A 22,919-nucleotide genomic window follows, 5' to 3' on the forward strand; every position below is an offset into this window, starting at 1 on the left:
CCGGTCGTCCCATCAACTGTTCAACCAATCAAAGCGTAATATGTTAATGATATGTTAAGGCCACTCAACCACTCACTATGACATGCACTGACCACTAGGGGGCAGAGGCTTCGACTGGTAGGTTAGCTTGCTGCTGGGGTCTGATCAGGACTGAGCAAGAGAGCCAGACATGCCCTGGAGCCCTCCCATGCTCCCTCCCCGGCTGGCCAACCTCCTGTGTCCCTCCCTCCCCAGCCCCGATTGTGCACCAGCGGGGTCCCTCGGCCTCGCCTACACCCTCTCACAATCTGGGACCCCCCGGGGGATGTCAGAGAGCCAGTTTCAGCCAGATGGCAGAACAACTGTCACTATGATGCGCACTGACCATCAGGGGGCGGACACTTATCGCAGGAGCTGCCCCTGGTGGTCAGTGCGCTCCCACAGGGGGAGTGCCACTCAGCCAGATGCTGGGCTCACGGGTGGTGAGCACAGCAATGGTGGCAGGAGCCTCTCCCGCCTCCACGGCAGCGCTAGGGATGTCCAACTGACGGCTTAGGCCTGCTCCCTGTGAGAAGCAGGCCTAAGTCATCAGTTGGACATCCCCCGAGGGCTCTCAGACTGTGAGAGGGTGCAGGCCAGACTGAGGGACCCCCTGAGTACACAAATTTCGTGCACCGGGCCTCTAGTATTATATAAAAATATGGACTCCCTTCAAGGGACATAAACTCTACTAGAGTATATAAAACACATACACATGCATATATTATTATATAAGAGACAACCTGGGAGGTCTTTAAAAGGGATAAGAGTTAAAATTTACTATAAGAGAAAACAGAGGGCATTTTACAAAAGGTTAGAAATCTTCATGAAAAGGTAGTATTTACTTTGAGCACAGAATGGCAGAATATGAAAAGATTACAGGCATAAGATTCTACGAAGAGAGGGAAAAAACAACAACATATGATCAAAGACAAAAGGAGGAAAAGCCCCAAGTTTGGTTGGAGCACAGGGAATGCTAAAGAGGGATTAGAATAAACATAAATCGATCATTCTGGAGCAAAATGAACTTGCTTCCTGTTTGGTAGAAAATGGGGAACAATGGGAGCTATGCTTTAGGGAGGCGAATCAGGGCACAGTTACTCTTGTAACTCAGCAACCGTGCTATAAGGAAGCCTAAGCAGTCTGTGCACGGCCCACCTGGGGGTAAACTGAGGTTCCTGGCCCTTAGATCCCAGCTGACAGCTGGGACCAGCTTGGCAGGCACGCGAGTGAAACATCTCAGAAGTGAACCTTGTGGTATGCCGTCAAGACCCTCTGGCTGATGCCACAAGGAGCAAAGACAAGCCTCTCTACTCTACCTGCCCTCACTGCAGATTCAAGACTACTGTGGTTTTGAGCACTCAGACTTGGAGTGGTGCGTTGCATAGCAATAGTTTCTAGGACAGAGACCAATTTAGAGACTTTCACAATAGTTCAGATCAATAGGATCAAGAAACAACTTGAAAAGCAGCTGTGAGAATGGGGAAGAAGGGTTAGATAGCTTGAAGATACAATCAATAGGAAGATTGCAGTCTAAAATGTAAATTTTAATTTAGTCCCTTAGTTATTTCTGTAAGAATTAACTAGATAGAAATGATTATTTACTGATATTTGGAATTGCACATTGTGGTAGGTCAGAATATTTCAAAGCCAACAGTTCTTCCCTCTCACTACCCACCCCACACCTCTCACTTTCCTGCCACATTGCTATCAAGCTTGAACATTTGATTTGCTTTATCAATGGTATGTGAGTTGAAACAATGATGGGTCAGCTCCAAGTAAAGGCCTTAAGAGACACTAAAGGTTTCTGGTCAGTCTTTACACTTCTGCCATCGCAGAAGAATATGCCCCATGCAAATATCAGGAGAGAGACAGACATAGGGAGCAACCCTGACCCCAGCCCACACCTGGGAGCCAAGCCCAGTGGAGCACAGCCAAGGTAAATCAAATCCTAGCTAACCTCCAGACACACAAAGGAGAAATACCTATGATTATAAATAATACAAGTCATAAGCCATTGTAATAAATAAATAACTTCTTGTATGGCACTGGTTTGTTATTCAGAAACCATTATATCTGACAAATATATTTACTAATATTTGCGAACTGCCCACCATCTCATCACAAATGTAAATGATCATAATCCCAAATATCAATACTTTGAGATGCCTCTCATTTAGAGAAACACAGTATAGATAGATACAGACACTGGTATTTTAAATGCTTGCATTTGGTCAATTAGGTGATGTAGGTTTCTGCAGATAGAACCAAAAGAGAATGTTTTCATATATGAAGCAGTTTTTTTCTCATCCTTGACTTCTTACTACAACCACACTGACTGGATGGGGCTTCTCTGGTACAAAGTAGTACACGTGACCAAACTAGAGACACTAAAGACAAGGTGTTGGGATCCAGCACACAGCAGCTGTTCTCAAAGTATGGTCCCAAGACCACTTCAGGGGCACCATCATTTCACAGAGACACTAAGGCAAATGAACACTTGTCTTTTTAACTCTTATTCTTTCCCAAGTTGGAGCTCTTCAGAGGCCTCATCATTTTTGATCTCTCAACAGACTACAGAAGCAAATAAGGAGAATCCAGACACCGTCTACTAAGTCGGAAATTAAAGAATTGCAAAAATATAAAACAGCACCACTCTCTTCACCAAACGTATTTTAAAAATACAGTGATTTTTCATTAAAAATGTTTTTATATTAACATGTAATGGGTTTATTATTAGTATTTAAAATTAATAAGCATTTTTAAATGTCTCCATCTTCCTTTCGAATATGGCAAATATGTATGATATAGGCTACATACATGGAAGCTGTTCAGGACCCTGAATAATTTTTCAGAGTATAAAGGAGCCTGAGCCCAAAAAGTTCGAGATATACTCTCTTTGATGGCATAGCGTACACATCAATATGTTAAAATTAAACAAGTACACTGGAAGAACAGACTTTAAAAAAGTGGAGGCAATGGGGGCGAAGTTGTGGGGTTCCTACAAGAACAAGTCCTCAACTATTTAAATATTATCACCTCATAGTTTAGATAAAAGTGACAATCATGTGGCTCCTTTGTGCAAACCTTTTACCTTGTTCATAATCATCTTCCTGAGTAGTGCCTGGAAATGGCAGGAGAGATTAAATCATCTGTCACAAGCTACACAGTGTGGACACTAAAAATGTATATTTTGCTCAAGTTGTTACATACCACTTAAAAGATGCTCTTTCATTATTAAAGGGGAAAAAATGGAGGTATACTAAGTCAACAGAAACAATCTATTAGCATAAATATTTATGTGTTTATTAAGTATTTTCCCACCACAGGACTCAAAGCATTTCAAATATATGGCATACAAAAAACCTCTGTTAATAACCTCACAAGCACAGAGGCTGTTTCTACATTTTAAAAAAGGAAAATGTTATTAGTTAATACATAGTAAACAGAAACATTAAATCCCTAATACCTCACTCTGCCAAGCAATCATTTACGCGTCAAACCCAACGCAAAGGGATCTCTGGACCTACAACATGGAGACTTTTGAATGAGCATCACATACTTTCTTCCTCTGCTTTAATCCAAGATGACTTCATAGCATCCTTTCCACCTTCACTGTTTGCCTATATAGCCTACATGAAACCCTTACACCTGGAAGTGAAAATTAGTCACTAAATTTGGGTACTCCGAAACCACAATCTTCATTAAAAAGTCACTCAAAATGCTGAATCTCCATTTTACAAAATTGGCAAATTGTTTTTCTAATAAGACATCAAGCTCTCTTCTAATTCTTAGGTCTATCTGTAAGCAATATGGAGCAATATAGGGAAATATGTGTCCTAGCATCTTCAATAGCTTCATCATAACTATGTTTAACACATGATACTGTGCAGTAGCTACTATGCAGAGGAAGATTCCAGATAATGAGCAACTAAAAAAAGAAAATGGTCAGCAAATAATTGATAAGAAAAAAATGGTAACATTTACATAGCTAAATGAGAGTGTATATGAGGCTAATATCAGCTTCTATAACAAATAGATCCCAAAAAATGTATAAAGGCTCAACACATAGAAATTTATTTCTTCCTCTCATGCTCACATAATTTATACTTCTTCTTCTATTGTATAGAGTTATTAGTGGGAAAAACTGCACATATGATCATCAAATATCTTCTATGCAGAAACATGTAGGTAGGTGTTCCTGGTTAGTGAAGAGACCTTCTTCATGCAACAATTTAGACCCAGGTTTCTTCAATCCTGTCTCCTGATTATCCACTACACTTCACAATCACATGCATCTAACAAGAGGAACACAAAAAGATAGAGCATGGGGTTTAGGAGAGGTGTCCCAGATTTGACACAGATGGTCACACAGCTGCTGTGTGCACCACAGTAGGGAAGCAGTACACAGGAAGAACAGACAATATGCTTAAACACCATGTAAAACAATATGGCACAGTCTGCTTGTTCTAGAAAACAAACAAAACAGGCCGGTCAACCTAGCCGCTAAAAATCAGAAATGTGATTGTTCACAGGCAATGGTGTTGATTAGAATCTGAGCAGAAGAAACAACCTCTACCAAAAAAAAAAAAAAAAAAAAGACTTGTTTCATCACTAAGCCAAAGTGGGATGTTTGTAATTCTGAGATATGTGGGGTTTTTTTTGTAAAGGTTAATGAAAGGATTTATTTCCTTAAAAGAATGTCAGGATGTCTTACTTGTGTTATGACTAATTTCATGAATCACTGTTATCTGCTTCTCTTGATGGTCTTTAATTATGCTGTCATTATTACTCCACATAGAGAAAAATGTTAGTTGGAATAGGTGAAGCTAGTCTGGGCTCCTAACATATGCAGAAAAGCTCTTTTCCTTAGCATTTCTCCTTTCTTCTCAACGGTCGACTCTGTTACACCTACCACCAAAGTCACTGGCCCTGATCACCACAACTAGCTCTGCACACGGCCACCAGTGCTGCTGCATGCAGCAGACAGACAGAATTCTAAGCCATCAATCACTCCAGAGGGACAATTCCAGATTTGGCAATGCTTAAGCCCTGTGCTCCTGCTAGCTGGCAGAAGTCAGGAAAAACACAAAAGTGGGCATTTCTGTTTCAGCAATTAAAAGAAACAAGGGCACTCTCACCCACCCAGTTTCATACAATGATGGGTTTCCCCCAATTTGGGAAAAATACTCAGATGCTGGGCAACCCAATTGGTGACAAATGTCTACTGCAGACATGACAAAATGTTAACCTCCTGATTCTTGGGTTGATGCTCAACAACTAAGCCACACCAGCCAGGCTATGATGACCCATTTTTAATGGCAAGCAAATTAATAACCTTTTACAAGTTGTGCTTTAACTGCTGTTAAGAAAATACATTATGTCAAGAAGCTCCTCTTAATTCAGTAACATTTTATATTCATGTACATTTCTTCAGAACAGCAGCAGCTACAGATAATTGTCAAATAGTCATATACATACACATGGAACGTGAACCATCCTTGGTACTACCATGGGCTCCAAGAGCTCTTACAATATCCCACAGTCTCCTGGGCTCTGTGGCCAACACAGGTTAGGAGCTGTCTTTTAAATACCGTGTCTCTAAATGTCCATCCGATATGTGACAATATGTTACAGAGATGTGGGTCATTGTTCACAAGAGAGTCTTTAAATTAGAGTTAGAGAAATGAGAAAAAGCATCTTTCATAATGTTTGAAGTCAAATTTTTCAATGTATATCTGGCAGCAGATGGACAATAATTACTTATGCTGCAGCTAAGCCCAATTATCATTTTAGATTCAAAGATCAAGGTCTAACTATTTGTATTTCCCATAACTCTTATGTTCACCAAGTCCTTTCCTATCATCATTTCATCAAAAAGTACCCTCACTCTCTGCCTGTGATTAACTTATGAGTTTCTGTATCATCTTTGAAGCCAATATCTGAAGAAATAATTTGAGGAAAAAATATATAACAAGCCTTTACTTAGTCACTTTGGAGTCATTTCCCTGTAATTCATCTATCTGCATACAACAGATTTTTTCAAGTCCATTTCTGAAACAGATTAGCAGTTTGATGTCTCTATTTTAAAATACACTCTCATAGTACTAATGTCCAAACGCTGAGTTTACACTGGTGTTTCAACTTATCTTAGGTAGGCCAAATATTCCACCTTAGCTTAAACTCCTCTATTTCCAATTCAGAGATTAGAAAGCATGTTTGTTCTTCATGCTAGATTCCCAATGATCTAGTCTAATTCTTCTTTTTTACCATCAAGAGGTAGGTGAAGTTTTATTAGTAATATATGGGTAGCTAGCTTGGGAGCTGTGTCAGAGAGGAGAACTGATCTATTCCTAGGCTGGATGTGCCCTTGAGCTGGACAAGGTCACTGACAGCTGGAGATGAACATTCACTTTTGTGACGCTGACAGAAGAATAAAGAAAGACCCCATCACCATCACATTATAAAATGGGGAAGAAATGTTTCTACACCATAAATTCTCTGCCCAGAAATAGTCTAAGAGCTCAAATCTTACAATCTGAGAGGAGACCAAAGGGAAAGATTGGAGGCTAGTGACACAAGGTCACATTTGACCCCTGTGATCTTGGAACAACACAGAATCTCAGAGGAGATCCTGTAGCACTTGTGCCCAGAACTTCCCCCACTGTATAGGCCCTGCTCTGGTCACCATGCTGTCATCAGAATAAAGATCCCCAAGCACACCTTTCAGAGTAAAATTTATTAGATGAAAATAAAACAACTGCTCGGCTCGGAGCTCCCATGAAATTTAGAAACATCTTAAAGAGCCCAGATAGATTACAAAAAATGCCATAAACCGAAGAATGCTCATAACTTTGTTACAGCTAATAAAGTATCAAGCAAATCACAATTCACACTATGAAAACAAATCTCACAGAAAGAAAAAAAAAAAAGGAAGATATGACAACTTTTACTGGCCAGACCATATTCTACTTCCCAACTCTGTGGGCTTCCTAGAATGATGTCACCCATTAAAAAAAGAGGACCATATTTCGTCAAGATAAGCTGAAATTAATCTATTTCAATAACAAGAGCAGCTACTGAGAGACATCCACTTATTACACATCACATGTAGACTGCTGTAGACATCAAACACTTTCTCACAAGAGTCATTCTTAGGAAAGCCTGGCAAATCCAATGCTGAATTTAGGAAGCTGAATATGAGATTTTAAATCAACCACAATGGCAGGCATTAGCAGCATAAAACTTGCTTCCAGATTAAAGGTCTGAGTTGCAATTTAATCAAGATAACTCAATTTTTGAAAGTCACAAATTAATTTTAAAAAGCACATACGCCTACCTTTTTAAGGAAGATCACATTTCAGGATTCCAGATCACAGAGAACCTGTCGTCTCCTGTGGGGGGAAAAAGAAGAAAGGCTATCTACTAATAACAGAGTCACAAAGGTGAACTTTAAAGACCTGCCAAAATTTCCTCATGTCACGGTTTCATGTACAATATTAAACAATGGAAAACTTTCAAGTAAGAATTAACATATTTATTTCTATCTAAATGATATATTTTGAAGAGTTTTATTCCAATTATTTGATTTCTAAGGAGCTAATGGGTAAAAGCAAATGGAAATGTATAAAAGTAAAAGGGAATTTTTCAAAACTAGCATTAAAATATTTCCTTCACATCTATTCCAATGACTATATGCAAATGTTTTGTTTTATTCTATGAAGTAAATGTATAAATAAAGAAATAAGTGTATAGAACTCCACTCATATTTCTATTTCCCAGTGGAAAAATGAAGTGAAGTGGTTGTAATAGACTGTGTAGGTAACAGAATTATAAGCTGATGTCTCCTGTTGAATTTTCTTTTATTGTCCAAGCTAATAAGCCACATATATGGGCTCTATTTTTCTTGGCTAATACTTTTAGATCAAGAAAAATATATAAAGAAAAGTAAATCAAAATAGGATCTATCTGATTTTATTTTACCTTTATTATTTTCAATAAATAATTGACATAAAACCTGCTAGTCATACACAAACACCAAATGCAATTTTTCTATTCAAAATTATGTGTTGGTATAGATTAAAATGTCCTAATATATTAATTTTCTATACTCAAGCCCAAAGAAGGAAATAAATGATTTAGTTTTATACAAGTTAATCATCTACTATTATAAATCACTTCCATTAAATCTAATTAAAATGACCAATGGAATAATGTCCACAAGAATATAACCCTGACTCTGACCCTGGCATGCCAGGTATCATGTGAAAATTAATTTAACTTCCAATGGAGATAATGATGTGTAGATTCAGAAACAATGGCCAGATTTCTGACCCAAAAAAAGCTCCAAGGACTTGAAATGACTACCAGTGCAAAATTCAAGGAATGTAGATGCACACACATCAAAAGGGGACTCCTAGATTAGCTGGTGGTTGCTTCAGTTACCACCTTCTTTTCAGACAATAAAGACCCCTTGGTAAACTCTAAGTAAGATCTTCTCCCAACACCTTACTGAAAGGAGTGTGAATCCTGCACCCACATCCACACCTGCATATAGCCAAGGTTGAGTACAACCCTTCTTGGCCACATTTAGCTCCAGAACCTCTTTCTTTTGAAGCAACACCAATTCTCAATGTGGACTCCCCCAAACAAGCCAGTATCTGGAGCCATTTTTTCTCCTGTTTTTCTTCACTTGAGCTATTAGCCAGCATTGCTTGGGCTCTCACTGCCAATACAGTACAGTTAGGGTCAGTAATAGCTGTCTATTCTATTTCTGAAATTTCAGAGGCAGGTCAACTCTGCTAACAAAAGAAAGGCAAGAGTTGGGGGTTAATGGGGGGGGGATGAGGACACATTTGTAATACCTTAACTAATAAAAAAAAAAAAAAGAAAGAAAGGCAAGAGAGACTGATGACTGATAAAGAAACATGGGTCAACAGTCACACACGGAGCCAAATCATAATCAATGGCATAGCAACAACTGGAATAGAGCTTAAAGCGCGCAGATTTTCAGTTCATAAATGGGCCATCCACAAATAATAAAGCTAGGATTTACTTCAAAACAATGCAGTTGGGGTTGTTGATGGGTAACAGATGAAACAAAGTGCCCATGGTTTTGTTATAGTTTAATGATGGCTGTGTGATGGCTTAGTAATGCTATCTGAAGGTTTAATGACAGATATATAAAGGCTCACTGTAATATTCACTATACTTTTGTTACATTTAAAATTTTCCAAAAAGTTAAAAGATGGTCACTAAGTACCACACGAGGAAAAATGAACAGCGAGCAGTTATGGTTTTATAAATGAAGTAATAATGGCCTTGAAGCTTCCTTCCAGTACTTCACAAGCCAAATAAGAGGTATATATTTAACTGCAATAAAGCATTGTTTTATGTCAAGTATCTTTGCTTTGAATTAAGTGATATCAACACAGAAATATTGGTTATCTCATGCTTGTTGAATATTGTAGATAGTTAAATATGCCTTTGTTAATATAAGCAGGGAAATTGATAACCTATAATTAATATCAATGTGATCTATTTCATGAGCAAAAACTTTCTAAACAAGAGGTCTGAGAGGGGACCATTAAAAAATAGTCTTTCTTGCCCTGACCAGTATTGCTCAGTGGATAGAGCGTCGGCCTGTGGACTCAAGGGTCCCAGGTTCGATTCTGGTTAAGGGCATGTACCTTGGTTGCGGGCACATCCCCAGTAGGGAATGTGCAGGAGGCAGCTGGTCGATGTTTGTCTCTCATCGATGTTTCTAACTCTCTATCCCTCTCCCTTCCTCTCTGTAAAAAAATCAATAAAATATATTTTTTTTAAAAAATAGTCTTTCTTAGTGCAAAATTTGGGGTCACAAGTAAAAACTATCAGATTTACAACCCACTTGAGCTCCCTGAGTCTTCTACTGCTGTGAAACAGCCAAAAGATGGGCACTTTATAGATGATACCACTAATCTGGCTAGAATTTGAAAGAGACTAGAAGAGATCACATGAGGCTTGAACTCAGCTTCCACAACAAAGAAAAGTCACACACCAAGTAAAATCATTCTCATAGCCTAGGAATTTGACTGATTGACCCACTCCTGGAAATCTGACCTTGAACATGGTTTAAGGAAAGACCTTGGTGAATCTGTGCAAGCCTTCCTCGAAGTGAACCAGGGGCAAGAACAAACTTGGGTTCCCTCTGAATAGAATATGCACAAGACTGTTGAATCCTAACATGAGATTTGATAATTACAAAAAACAAATGTAGTTGATGGTTTTCTGTTTTCTTATTTTAGTTTTCCTGACCTAAAACAATCTGTTTCCTTTCTAATAAAAAGGAAAAAAACAATACCCAATTATGAAAAGGGCATTTGTCTGACTTAATGGATAAGCACATAAAACCTGGGAAAGAGAGTATAATAGGAAAGCCAGAGCAACTCGGCCTTATGAGGCAGGCTTCCAAATTTATCTACAAAAATATCAAAGGTCAAAGAAGGGAATGTGTGGGTAATAATTATGAACGAGTTGCATGATGGAGGTCAGCTAAACAAAATTCACTTGTTTTCAATTTGAAAATCACAGTTCGAGCAATTTACTACATGAGCTAAAAGAAGCTTTCAGTAGCTAACAACCATACTCATCCATGAATTTTTATTCATTCAGCCATATTTTGTAGTCTAGTTTTATTAAATTGGAAAAATGGTACATTATAAGGTAGTAGGCATTTAATAAATATTTGTCAAATAAATGAATGAATGAGGTGGCAACTACTACTTACCAAATCATGAAATCTAAGGCTACTAGAAATGATAAAAATAAAATCCCCAGATAAGCAATCATGACTATTTGTCTAATATTCATAGTCTTGGTTTTCTTCTGGGTAGCAATATGTCAGGTTAAAATGGTTAGTTCTCCAGGCTCCCTTGCAGCTAGCATGGCCATGTGATGCAAGAGAGAGATCCTTGAGATAGTTTATTCTCATACTATGAACATATCCCCTTTCCTCTTTCCTGAGAATAGCTATTAGGAGGTGCAGAGTTATATCCTAACCATGAGGACAGAAGACAAACAACAGAGGGAAAGGAAGAGGGAGCCTGGTTCTTTGGTGGCATCCCTGAGATGCTACACTTGCCCAAAATGTTTAGATTACTAAACTTGCATTTCATGTTAGTAGTGACAAGCTTCTGTGAGTTTAGGCTGCTGCTTTCCATAAATTCACAGCCAAAAATATTATAACAAACAGCAGATATAATTTATCTCCCCCTCCCGCACCCTGTTCCCTAGCTGTGTTCTCAGAAACCACTGCTATTTCCACTAACTCTGATGCTCCACATAACTGTCCAATAACAGTTATGTAATCATCACTGACTCCATCAACAGTTTCCACTTGTCAAGAGGATGCCTCACACTAAAAGGCCAACCGCTTAAGGGAGAGCAGCTATCAGGAAAACCGTAAGTAACAACAAGCCACTCATCATTCCACCACTACACTCTCCTGTTAGGGACACAAAAGAAAATGATGACCAAAAAAAAGAGAGCAAAGTTATTCCACAGTGATTAAAAAATGAAGAATCTTCTAACTTAAGAGTTTTCAAAAACTGTATGACTCACAAAGAAAAGAAAATATTTAGAGGTATGGCTAAAATAAATATCAGAAATGAAATATCTCTAAGAAAACAAGAATAGACTGATACCTCTAAGGGCTGTCATGTTTCCAATGCACCTACTTTGTGGTACTACAGGGCCTCGGCAATGCACCTTCTGTGGAACTTAAAACTCCACAGTCATTGCCCTGGCTGGGTGTCTCAGTTGTCTGCAGTGTCGTCCCATACACCAAAAGGTTGGAGGTTCAATACCCAGTTGATCCATATAACGTAAGGCAACCAATAGGTGTTTCTCTCTCACACCTATGTTTCTCTCTCTCCCTTTCTCTCTTCCTAAAAAATAATAATAATAATAATAATAATAATAATAATAATAATAAAAACATACCTCTAGCAAAAATTAAAATAATAATTCTTAAATAATTATACAGTCATTTCTCTTGTATATGAACTCTCTTGATAGAATATAAACTTCCAGAGCTGATGAAAGCTGGCATGTAATAAGAACTGACAAATGATGAATAAATGAACGCATGAGCAAAACATACAGATTACTTTTCCAAGAGACTTGATGAAAAGTATTCAATCCTCAAAAAAAAAAAAATCTGGGAGCATCCTTTCTGGAAATATCATGAGATGTATGAACTGTTCAACTGACCTACCATCCTACCATGACATATTTAGTTGTCAACTGTCTATAGAAAGAAAAAACCTACACTAATGAAGTGGCTATCATAAGCCAGCTGACGTGTTAGGCACTTTACACCTAGTATTTAATTAATCTTCACAACTAGGGTCTCCCGTACAGATGAGGACAAGTTCAGAGGGAGCTAAGGACCTCACCAAAGGTCATATATCTAGTAAAAGGCAGGCACAATATTGAAACCCAGGAAGGTCAGCTCTCACTTTTCTACTTTACCATGCTGCTTCCTCACTTTGGTCTTTACTCAAATATTGCTTGTAAGTTGTACGTGTACATTATCTGAAAAACACTCACTAGAACCTTCACATTAAGGATGCAAAAGTATCTGCAGAGTCAGGGTCCACTGTAACATCAAGCACAATTACTGTTTGGCCATGTAAGAAACCAGATATTTTACATGATACAGATAGTGACCTTCTCTAGCTCATCTTACAGCTGTAAAATATGGCAAAGATTCTACATGCCTACAGCATGTAAAAAAAATTAAAAGCTACCACGTATTTGTATGACTTAGAAATGATACAAAATAAACTTAAGAGCTTATAGTTCCAGTTTCTTTCAGAAATCAATAGCCCCCTCCCTGTGCATAACACACACAAGCCCTAGGGCTTTCATGCCTTACTTACGGAGTGGATGGCACTGTGGAATAGCTTTGCTCTCTGTTGTCTGTTTTGGAAACTGGTGGATGGGTGGGCTTACAAACAAAACCCACTGCTTCTATGCATAGGAGATAGCAGCTCTACTGAAGCAATTTAAAATAATAGACTCATTTGAACCAAAAGCGGAGGGGGGGGAGGGAGGACCTACAAAGAAAAATAAAAACAAATGCATTTTGCAATAGAATCCTCACACTTTTCTATTGAATAAATAATACCTCTTTGAAGTTGATGAAAAGCTTAGTGAAAATATTTATCCAGTAAACAATTTAATGAAATAAACAGCTATGACTCAAAAGAAATCTAATTTAACAACTTCATAAATTCTCATGAAGAAGAAATAGATTCACCACCTCCGAAACATTTGGCTATTATTTGTATGCAATATGTGCAGTCTTTAATGCACTTGCAAAGATGGAAACGTTAGCCTCGGGTTTTAGCCTAAACATGAGCCTCTTTGCCCTGCCATTTCAGGTTAACTTGTCCAGCGAATTTTAAACAATACTGAAAATGTGTTAGAAGCCAAACTTATTTGGGGATAGCTATGTGATAAAGCATGTTTCCATTTTTTCTCTCTTTCTATTAGTTATCTTTTATTTTTAAAGTTCCCATACATAGATCTTTGGTGGAAAATATCATGATTTAGTATAAAGACATTAAGTATTTTCCCATAATATGGCTGAATTATCTCTAAGAAAATAAACATATACTTTTTTATTTTTTTATTTTTTTTAGCTAACCCATTTCAATACTTTCCCATTATACAGGAGAAAAATAGTATTCTCAATTATATCACACCATAACGCTCATAGTTATTCTTCTCTAAAGTTATTTTTCAAAGTGTTCGCTCTTCACCTAAGGCTAATGATTTTAAAAGATGGCTTCAAAATGAAAGAAAGAGAATGAAGATAGTTTTACAAAGACAGTACCTGATAATACTTAAAGTAGAACTTTATACAAAACTTTTCCTTTTAAATCTATGGCTCAAAGCTCCAAGCTTTCTAACCTTAGGACTCCTTCATGAATGCGTACCTTACTTAAAGTATGCCCCCCAAAACAGGCCAAAAACATTTACATTCCTCCTTGCATTTGACTCCTCAATTAGACAGACACTGTCCCATTGAGAAAATAAAATACTGAGGTCCCCATGAAATTATCTGCCATAGGCTGTTCCAGGGCTAGAACTAAAAACAGGCTGAAGTGTTTAAATACCTCTTTTCTTATGCAATAGCTCACTTTCCTTATTTCTCTTTCTGCATTTTAAAGTAATTCTTAACAACTGACTAAGGCTCAAAAAAATTACACAAAAATCTACTCTACAAATAAAGTTATATTTAGCAGATTTCTGATTATACTGGACACAATCTTGGTACAGCTTCCTACATAAAAAGGCTAGCCATGAAAGGGAATTCTCCTTAGTCTTTAACAGAAAAATAAGGGAGCTGATTAAATATAGATCAAAGGAAGTTCTGCCATGAAAAAAAAAACACACACACAATTTTTTATAACTCATAGAAATAAATGTAACAATAAACAAAAAGCAACCTGGTGTTTTTCATTCTTGCCTGTAATGTTATCTATTTATGATTAGACTAACAGTACTTTTGCTGCTTTCTTTGTGCTTTTCAGATATTCCCCAATATTTTTAGCATGATCATGTATTACTTTTATAAACTCCAAAGTTATTTGTTAAATCTTAGACATTACTGAGATATAAGCGCCTTTTTATTCACATAAATCACTATTGTGTAGTAAATAATACATGTTAATATATTTTGAAAATTATTGATAAATAACTTTAGTCAAAATTAAATTTATAACATTGAAATGTCTTCTTATACTATCACCTATTGATTCTAATACAAAATCATTAAATGTTCTAAGGTTATTTTCTACTTTAAAATAAACTAACCAGTAAGCTGATACATACATTTTATATTCATTTGTATCTGCTCCAAAAGTTAGGAAAAGTTCATGTTTCTTGTTCCAAACCATCCTCCTTTATCTGTGCTATTTATTCTTTGCCAACTCTTAAAATATGTTTGAGGTAACTCCATCATATGTGATTGCTTTCTCTGACAGCTATATCAGGACTATAAATGTATACTTATGTGTGTATATGTACATCATATAAACATATTCACATATACATATATACTTATATATACACATATTATATATAAAATTTATATATGATATGCACTCTTTAGAGATTTCCACCAGAGATGACTATCAGCCCAGTTTCGGGTTTTATCCACCTTTGCCAACATGACCAACTTTCATTTCATTTTTTTTCATTTAAGTGACCAATTGTTTAACCAAATTAAGTAAAGAGTATTGTACATTAGAAACCTCAATTCTCTTATTATATTTGGTCATCCTTACTTTCCCCAGAGACCACTATCATGTAATCACCATAAGTTGATTCATTAAACATGTATTTTGTACTTAGTATTTCTCGTTACTGTGATGAGAGATTACAGTGTGGTAGTTCACAAGTTATAAATGTTGGTGAAAGTATAACACTATACTGTGCATCGTGCTATTGAGCCAATAATTGCAAGTTTCTCTTAAGTAGAAGGGGAAGTCTGTTATTGTTTCGATTTTCCAGCTAAAGTCTCAGTGATAAAGACAATAGGAGATGAGTTCCTTTCACATGACCTCAGGACTTGCTACACATGGCCAACCCGTCCAGAGGTCACCTCTGCAGTCCATGTATGAGCAGAACTTGCATTGCAGAAGACGCTTCTTCAAAGAGAATTCTCAGGAGAAAAGACTGGTTTCCTTTCCTTCCCTATCAGCTCAAAACAACTGCCTAAAACAACCCTTCATACCTTGGGACTCTCTGTAACCAGAGAGGCTGTTATTCTATTCCCTGGCTAGTTGCTAGTCTCCTGCAGAACCTCATAACCTGCTCAGTGGGGCGTGTGCAAGGTTGGAACCCTCAAGCCTGTTGGATGCTGCCTGCAATGGCAGAGCAAGGCAACTGAGCCTCAGTAAACGTGGAAATGGGCTACACTTCAGTTTAATGGTGCTAATGTGAGTTTTCCTGGAGATCAAATGGACACCATGGAGGACAGTGAGGTTGTAGTGATCCCGAAAGGTCTCCACCCAAGTGGGCTGCCTGGACAGCCGGGACACTCCGGTGATATACCACCAAAGGATAGGAGTTGAAGGTCATGAGTGGTTACCCAAGATTTGCACTGTATACATCCAATAATGGCATGGTGCCAATGACCCAGCATGGGATCACCAAAGAACCCATCAGGGTGTGTATGAAAAAGAACTGCCCATGAAACATGCGCACCAGCTGAGCACAGCAGCCTTGACCTCTTTTCTGCCCCTGCCGATTCTGGAGGGGCCAGAGACGCTGGGTAGAAGGAGGAGCAGAGAGAAGAGTTAAACTAGAAATGAACTGATCACCAAGCCAGGGGTCAGGCCAGAGAATGGAAAAGAGGAGAACCTATAAACTGGACAGGAAAATTAAAGTTTAACTTATACTGTACCAGTTTTCCTAATATTTGAAAATTAGATTGTTTCAGTACTTTAAAATGACTCAAAAGCTATGGGATCTGCCAAAAATATCATCCAAAGCAAAAGTGGGAGAAGAATCAAGCTATTTTCTGTTGTGTTTTACTAAAAGTGACTCTTCCAACAAACTAGCTACACCAATAAGTATCCAACCCATACAAGATTATTTTTGTACAGTTAAATCAGAAAGAAAACTGAGAAGATATAGCAAATCAAAATGATAATTTGATATACCTGCTAAAACTTTAACTTCTGCTAAAACTTAAGGTATGAAAATAATAGTTTTTTAACCAAAGAATTTTTATGCGTATATGCATAACCCATGGACACAGACAATAGGGTGGTGAAGGCTTGGGGTTGGGTGTGGGGGCAGGCTAGAAGGGGTCAATGGAGGGAAAGGGGAGACATATGTAATACTTTCAACAATAAAGATTTAAATAAAAATTTAAAAAATAATTTTAAAAAGCAAAATACACTACTCACACTCTACAAAGAGAAACACTTTAAATAGAAACACAAAAAATAGGTTGGAAGAAAGGAAAAAGTTATACCACACATGCAAACAATAAGCAAAAAATAGCTGAATTAATATAAGACAAATAGACTTCAACACAAGAAGTATTACCAGAGACAAAAAGGAACACTTCATGATGATAAAAGTGTAAAACTGACAGAATTATACAAGCCTAAGCTCTTCACTTAAGAGATAATAAGCAAAATGAGACGGATGACTTGCTCAAGGACACTTTGTCAACTAAGAGAATCTCCAGCTACAAGTCTCTTCTCCCAATTCCCTTTTTCTTTTAATTTATCTTTATTGTTAAAAGTATTACAGATGTTCCCTTGTTTCCCCCATTGACACCCTCCACCCTGCTCTCACCCTTTCCCGAGGTCTTCGCCAAACTTAGCCTTTTTCATATAACCAGTGCCTCAAATCTGAGCTCATTCAACACAAAACAACCAGCCTACATAGTCAAAACCATAAACTTCCCAAATAAAAAGTACCTAGTGGGATGCCTGACCTTTACTGGGCACTTGAAAAATGTTGGTTTCCTTCCCAAGACATGTAAGAAAATTTTTAAAAGGTATTTTCCCTGTGTGGGATCCTCAGGAATAAAGCATGTACTTTTTAATCTAGATAAAATGAGTTTCTGATGATCACTTCTTACACGTCAGCTCTGCCCAATTCTTTGCATGTTCATTTGTTCTAAGTGAGTAAAGCAGACAGGGTAAAAAATTTCAATGATAATTGAATTTATATCACCTCTTACTCTCCAAATGAGTCATGCAATGGACACCTTTCATAAAATTCCTCCAAAAAAAGTATAGTATAAACATATCATTTTGTTCAAAGGAAAAGACACATTCCTCCAGATGTTGTGGGTATAATAATCAAAGAGTCACAGCCTGGGTAATGCAAGCCCAACCTTCAGTTTTGCTAAGGATTCTTCAGAAAGTGAACTCTTTCTTGTGGGTAAGTTTGTGCTATATAAAGCCAAATTCCTATATAAAATGTTGACATATCTTAACAATTTTCTGGAGCTTTTAAAAATATATTTTTTAATGATTTCAGAGAGGAAGGGAGAGGGAGAGAGAGATAGAAACATCAATGATGAGAAAGAATCATTGATTGGCTGCCTCCTGCATGCCCCACACTGGGGATCGAACCCTTGACCCGAGCATATGCCCTGAGCAGGAATCGAACCATGGCTTCCTGGTTCATAGATCGACGCTCAACCACTGAGCCATGCCTGCCAGGCATTTTCTGGATTATTTTTATTACATTATTGGGATGTTATAGGAATAGGTACTTAGAATCACACTGGGCTTTATGTTTTCAGAGTCTAGTCAAGTCTCCTAAATTCAAAGTTATAGTCAAGGTCAATATATGTTCAACCCAGAAAAGTGGGTGTCAGAAAGGTAGATAGATGGCTTCTGTCCACCTCACATAACCACATGAAATTTAAGAGCAAGACAAAACTTGACAATTAATGTTTAAAACAACGCACTGCTTAACTACCAATTTTAGAAAGAGCAGAATGCATACAAATCCAAATGAGCATATAGAAAACCATGAAAAAAAAAAGTAAAAATAACATCATATGATTAGTGCCCCAATCTAACATATTCATTTTAGGACACATTCAAGCAACTATTCTTTGTTAGCTACTGTACAAATCTGATTTAAAAACTGAGAGTGTGTTATAATTGCTTAAAAGAACCAAATGGCTTAAATTTAGTTTATTCAAATAAATTCAAATGAATTCATGAGGTCATTGAAATTCCATGCATATACATAGAGGCATCTCATTGCTTTGACCATAATTCTATGATATAACTATATCAAGTTCTGGGTAGAGTATTTTAAACAAAATATACAGTATCACATCTAAACTAGCAAATTTCTTTGTGCTTTTAGGAGATAGCACCATCCTGTTTAAAAAGCACCAAAACAAGGCCGAAACCGGTTTGGCTCAGTGGGTAGAGCATTGGCCTGTGGACTGAAAGGTCCCAGGTTCGATTCCGGTAAAGGGCATGTACCTTGGTTGCTGGCACATCCCTAGTAGGAGATGTGCAGGAGGCAGCTGATCGATGTTTCTAACTCTCTATCTCTCTCCCTTCCTCTCTGTAAAAAAATCAATAAAATATATTTTTTTAAAAAAGCACCAAAACAAGCAAAATACTACAATGCACTTAATGAAAGTCCACAGAATTTATAGTCCACACAAAAGAATATCAGAGAAAAAAAATCGCTAGCTACCTAAAAACATATTAATATATTTCCTGAACTGCTTAAAAGTTGTTAAAAGTTAGAAGTTAAGAAAAAATAACCAAAACCATTTTTATTTTAACAGATTTACTCCAGGACTGAGATAGATAGCAGAGAAATTTAAAATGTACACATTACTTATCAAATTATAAATTAGATGGTGATTCAAGTTCATAATTACGGAAATGATTTAAGCTCATTAACATGAAGTGTTTCAACTCCTCAAAGAGGGATGTAACTCACATAGGTGGGGAGAGAGGGAGAGAGAGAGACTTCTTTTCTGAAGGTCTGTCACTACCTGAGGGTTGGAAGCCCGGATTCACCAGCACTGTTTCCTTGCATCATATTCCTTCTGCAATGCAATGGCTGCTTTCACATCTGGGAGGAAATGGGAAGGAATTTCTCTTGAGATATTCTGGACCAGAAACCCTATTTAGAAGTGAGGTATGCCTTCCAGGTGATGTATGCCTGCACCTCCAAAACAAAGCTAGAAGAGCCTTGGTTTGGTAAAACGTGGAACAATTCTAGGTTTTTAAAAGGAACTGACTGCCCTCAATGGAGAAGTGGGTTCCTCCTGGGTCTCCATCTTAATGTAAAACCAGTTGGTCTGCCATACTTATAAACTCAAGCTGAGAAAACAAAACTTAACATGTGACAGAACGGATCAGAGAGACTGATTCAAGCAGAGTCACTTTCAGGAGAGGTATCAATACCCACATCATCCTCGCTTTTAAATTTCCTCCTTTCCCTCTGGTAGCCGCACAAGAAATCTCTGTGTGTTACTTATGACAGATAGGAGAGGAACTTTAACCAGTTACTTTGAAATTCTTTCAAAGGAATGAAAAATGGACAGAATGAGGCCAGACTTAAGACTCTCAGAGGACCTCATAGGTCCAAAAAGACTAAATAAAAGGAAATATTCTCTGACTGTATTTCTAACGTGCAATTGTGAAGTATTTTCTCATCAGCTACAATAACTAACCTATAATCATTTTAAATGTTGTCTGCATTCAAATTTGAATAATGACATCTCTGATAATTAACATACTTAGCCAGCAAATTTTCAACACAAAGTTAAAGAAATTTGCTACATTAAAAAAAATGCCAATTGTGAAGAAGGAACCTCTTAAACATGACTGACACTCCAAGCTTGGGGAGGACGGCACAATGAAGACTGTCAACACCACTATTTTCATCAGATTCAACTGACATCATGAATAAAATGCTCCCTCCTACCTCAGGAAGTAAAAGATGATCTTAAAAACAATATTCAGCAAAATATATTCCTTCAATTAATTAATTATTCTCTTGCTTTCTCTCTTTGGCACTGACATATTCACACATCATTTTGAAAATGAAATGCTATAAGAAAATAAATACAAAGCATTTTTATGTTACCCAGAGTCCCACTTAATAAAATAATCTGATTAAATGCTTTTTTGCTCTATAGATCTAGCCATGTTTGAAATAAGGAAATGTCTCTGAATCAGAGTGCTAACACACCGTAAGAAAAATAAGCATACCTTGAGTAAAATCGAACTCATAAAGAGAAAAAAACAGCATGGGAGTGTGCCCACCAGGAATAAATGGTAAACTAATCTTTAGGAAAACGTCTCCTCTGGTTCTAGTATACTAAAAAGTATCAGAATTTCTGTTAGCAAAAATAATGAATATAGAGTTTTCAAATTACTGATCATCGTTCCAAATTGATCACTGTGCTATATCCTGGTGACCAGTGTAAATAATCATGGAATACTTTTTTCCTCTGTAATAAGTCTGCAGATGGCTTCAATTTATTAAGCATGGCACATCTTCTGCTTATTCATCAGATTGCTTTCCTAATTTGCCCAGTCTGCAGAATTGCAATAATGGCATTTAGCTATTCATTCATTTAAGACACATTGATTTGGTCTCTAATATGCACCAGATTCATCCCTTCCCTAAGAAAGTCATATGTGGCTAAAATTTGCCAATCCTTCTATAGGAGGACCGAGGTGGGAAACCCAATCTGGAGGTGAAGTCAAGGAAGGCTTTGTGAAGAAGATGGCAGCTGTGCGAAGTCTGTAAAGGCCTGTAGGACTCAGCCAGCTGAAGAAGATTGAGTGCAAACTCAGCAAAGGCACTGTGGCCACAGACTTTATGTTCTCGGAATTGTAATATAGCTTAGTGTAGGTCAGTGATGGCGAACCTTTTGAGCTCGGCGTGTCAGCATTTTGAAAAACCCTAACTTAACTCTGGTGCCGTGTCACATATAGAAATTTTTTGATATTTGCAACCATAGTAAAACAAAGACTTATATTTTTGATGTTTATTTTATATATTTAAATGCCATTTAACAAAGAAAAATCAACCAAAATAATGAGTTTGCGTATCATCTCTGATTCGCTATCACTGGTGTAGGTGATGCAGATAAAGATATTAAAATTTCATTGTACAGGTCCAGCTGTGGGTGGCTTGTATTTGGCAAATTAGGGGAACTGAATTAAGTCCTGAAGCATTTTAGAAGCGATGCTATAATATGATTTCTTTTCTGCAAATTACTTTAGCTGAGTATAAAGAATGAAGTAAAGGGGCAAAGACATAAGCTTATAAAATAGTTGTTTATTTGTCTATATCTTCTGTAAACCCCTGAGGGCAAGAGCCCTCACTGGATCACTATTACAGTACCTTATACTCACTTAGTAACAAACAGAATACATGAATGTTAGAATAAATGAGAAAGAAGCACAATGGGGAAACTGACTGAAGGATACTGGAACAATCAAGGCATGAAACACAGAGAACATAAACTTGGACAGTGTCAGGCAACAGGAATGAAGAGGAGTGGACAGAAATGCAAGATACTAATGGATAAATGCAATAGATTGGCGACCTGTTTCATGAAAATTTAGAACCCAAGATGAGACATAGATTTGGAGCAAAGTTGAGGACTTCTGTTTTGGACACAATGATTTGACCATACCCATAGGACTTCAACATTAAGATCTCCAGCAGACAACTGGCTAGAACTGGAGCTCGGACAAAGGGTCAAGAATATAGAAGCATCAGTAAATAGGTGGTTGTACAAATGATAGAAGTGGATGAGTTATCTCATGCAGAAAGAGACTGTAGAGTGAGAAAATCAAGAACAATGTTGAGACCTCCAAAAAATACCATTTTAATGCCTGGGTGGTGGACAAGAAGTTATGAAGCTCTGCTTCTAACATATGAGAATTGTATAGAATGTAGAATGAACAAGCAAGCTCTTACAATTTTTGCTGTTAAGCCTAGAAGGTTAACAGCAAAAATGAATTAATCTAGTGCAATTCCTTCAGATTGGAGAAGAGATATGACTTCCCCAGAGCCACTGAGTCAGGGAATTTGCACAGCAGCAGTTTGATAATAGCTAGGGTCTTGGTTTCTTAACACCATAAAATTTGAGGGTAAGAAGAGATGAACTCTGATATTACTTTTAGCACTAAGAGTTTATGATTCTAATCAAGTTTCATTGCTTGTTCATTCAGGACAAGTATACAAACCAAACAAAGCAGTCTTCACCTTTTCAAACAAGATGAAGAAAAGAGAGAATAAATGAGCCTGAAATCTCAGAGTCTTACTGCCATGCTGAACAAATGGGGAAACACAGCTTGTTCGTTCCTACTCAGTGA

The 22,919-nt window shown here is 37.3% G+C and overlaps 1 protein-coding gene across 6 annotated transcripts in view; it reads right to left on the reverse strand.

Moving 5' to 3' along the window:
* PLCB4 (phospholipase C beta 4) overlaps nt 1–22,919 on the reverse strand; it is a 380,146-nt gene that overhangs the window by 347,010 nt on the left and 10,217 nt on the right. For 4 of the 6 annotated variants that reach the window (XM_059705565.1, XM_059705571.1, XM_059705563.1 and 1 more), the window contains exon 2: nt 7,358–7,412. The exons of the other annotated variants lie outside the window; for them this stretch is intronic. The gene's annotated coding sequence lies outside the window, so the exon portion shown is untranslated. The remainder of the gene's footprint in view (nt 1–7,357; nt 7,413–22,919) is intronic. 6 annotated transcript variants of the gene reach the window in all.

Source organism: Myotis daubentonii, chromosome 8, assembly GCF_963259705.1.
Source record: "Myotis daubentonii chromosome 8, mMyoDau2.1, whole genome shotgun sequence".
Taxonomy (NCBI): domain Eukaryota; kingdom Metazoa; phylum Chordata; class Mammalia; order Chiroptera; family Vespertilionidae; genus Myotis; species Myotis daubentonii.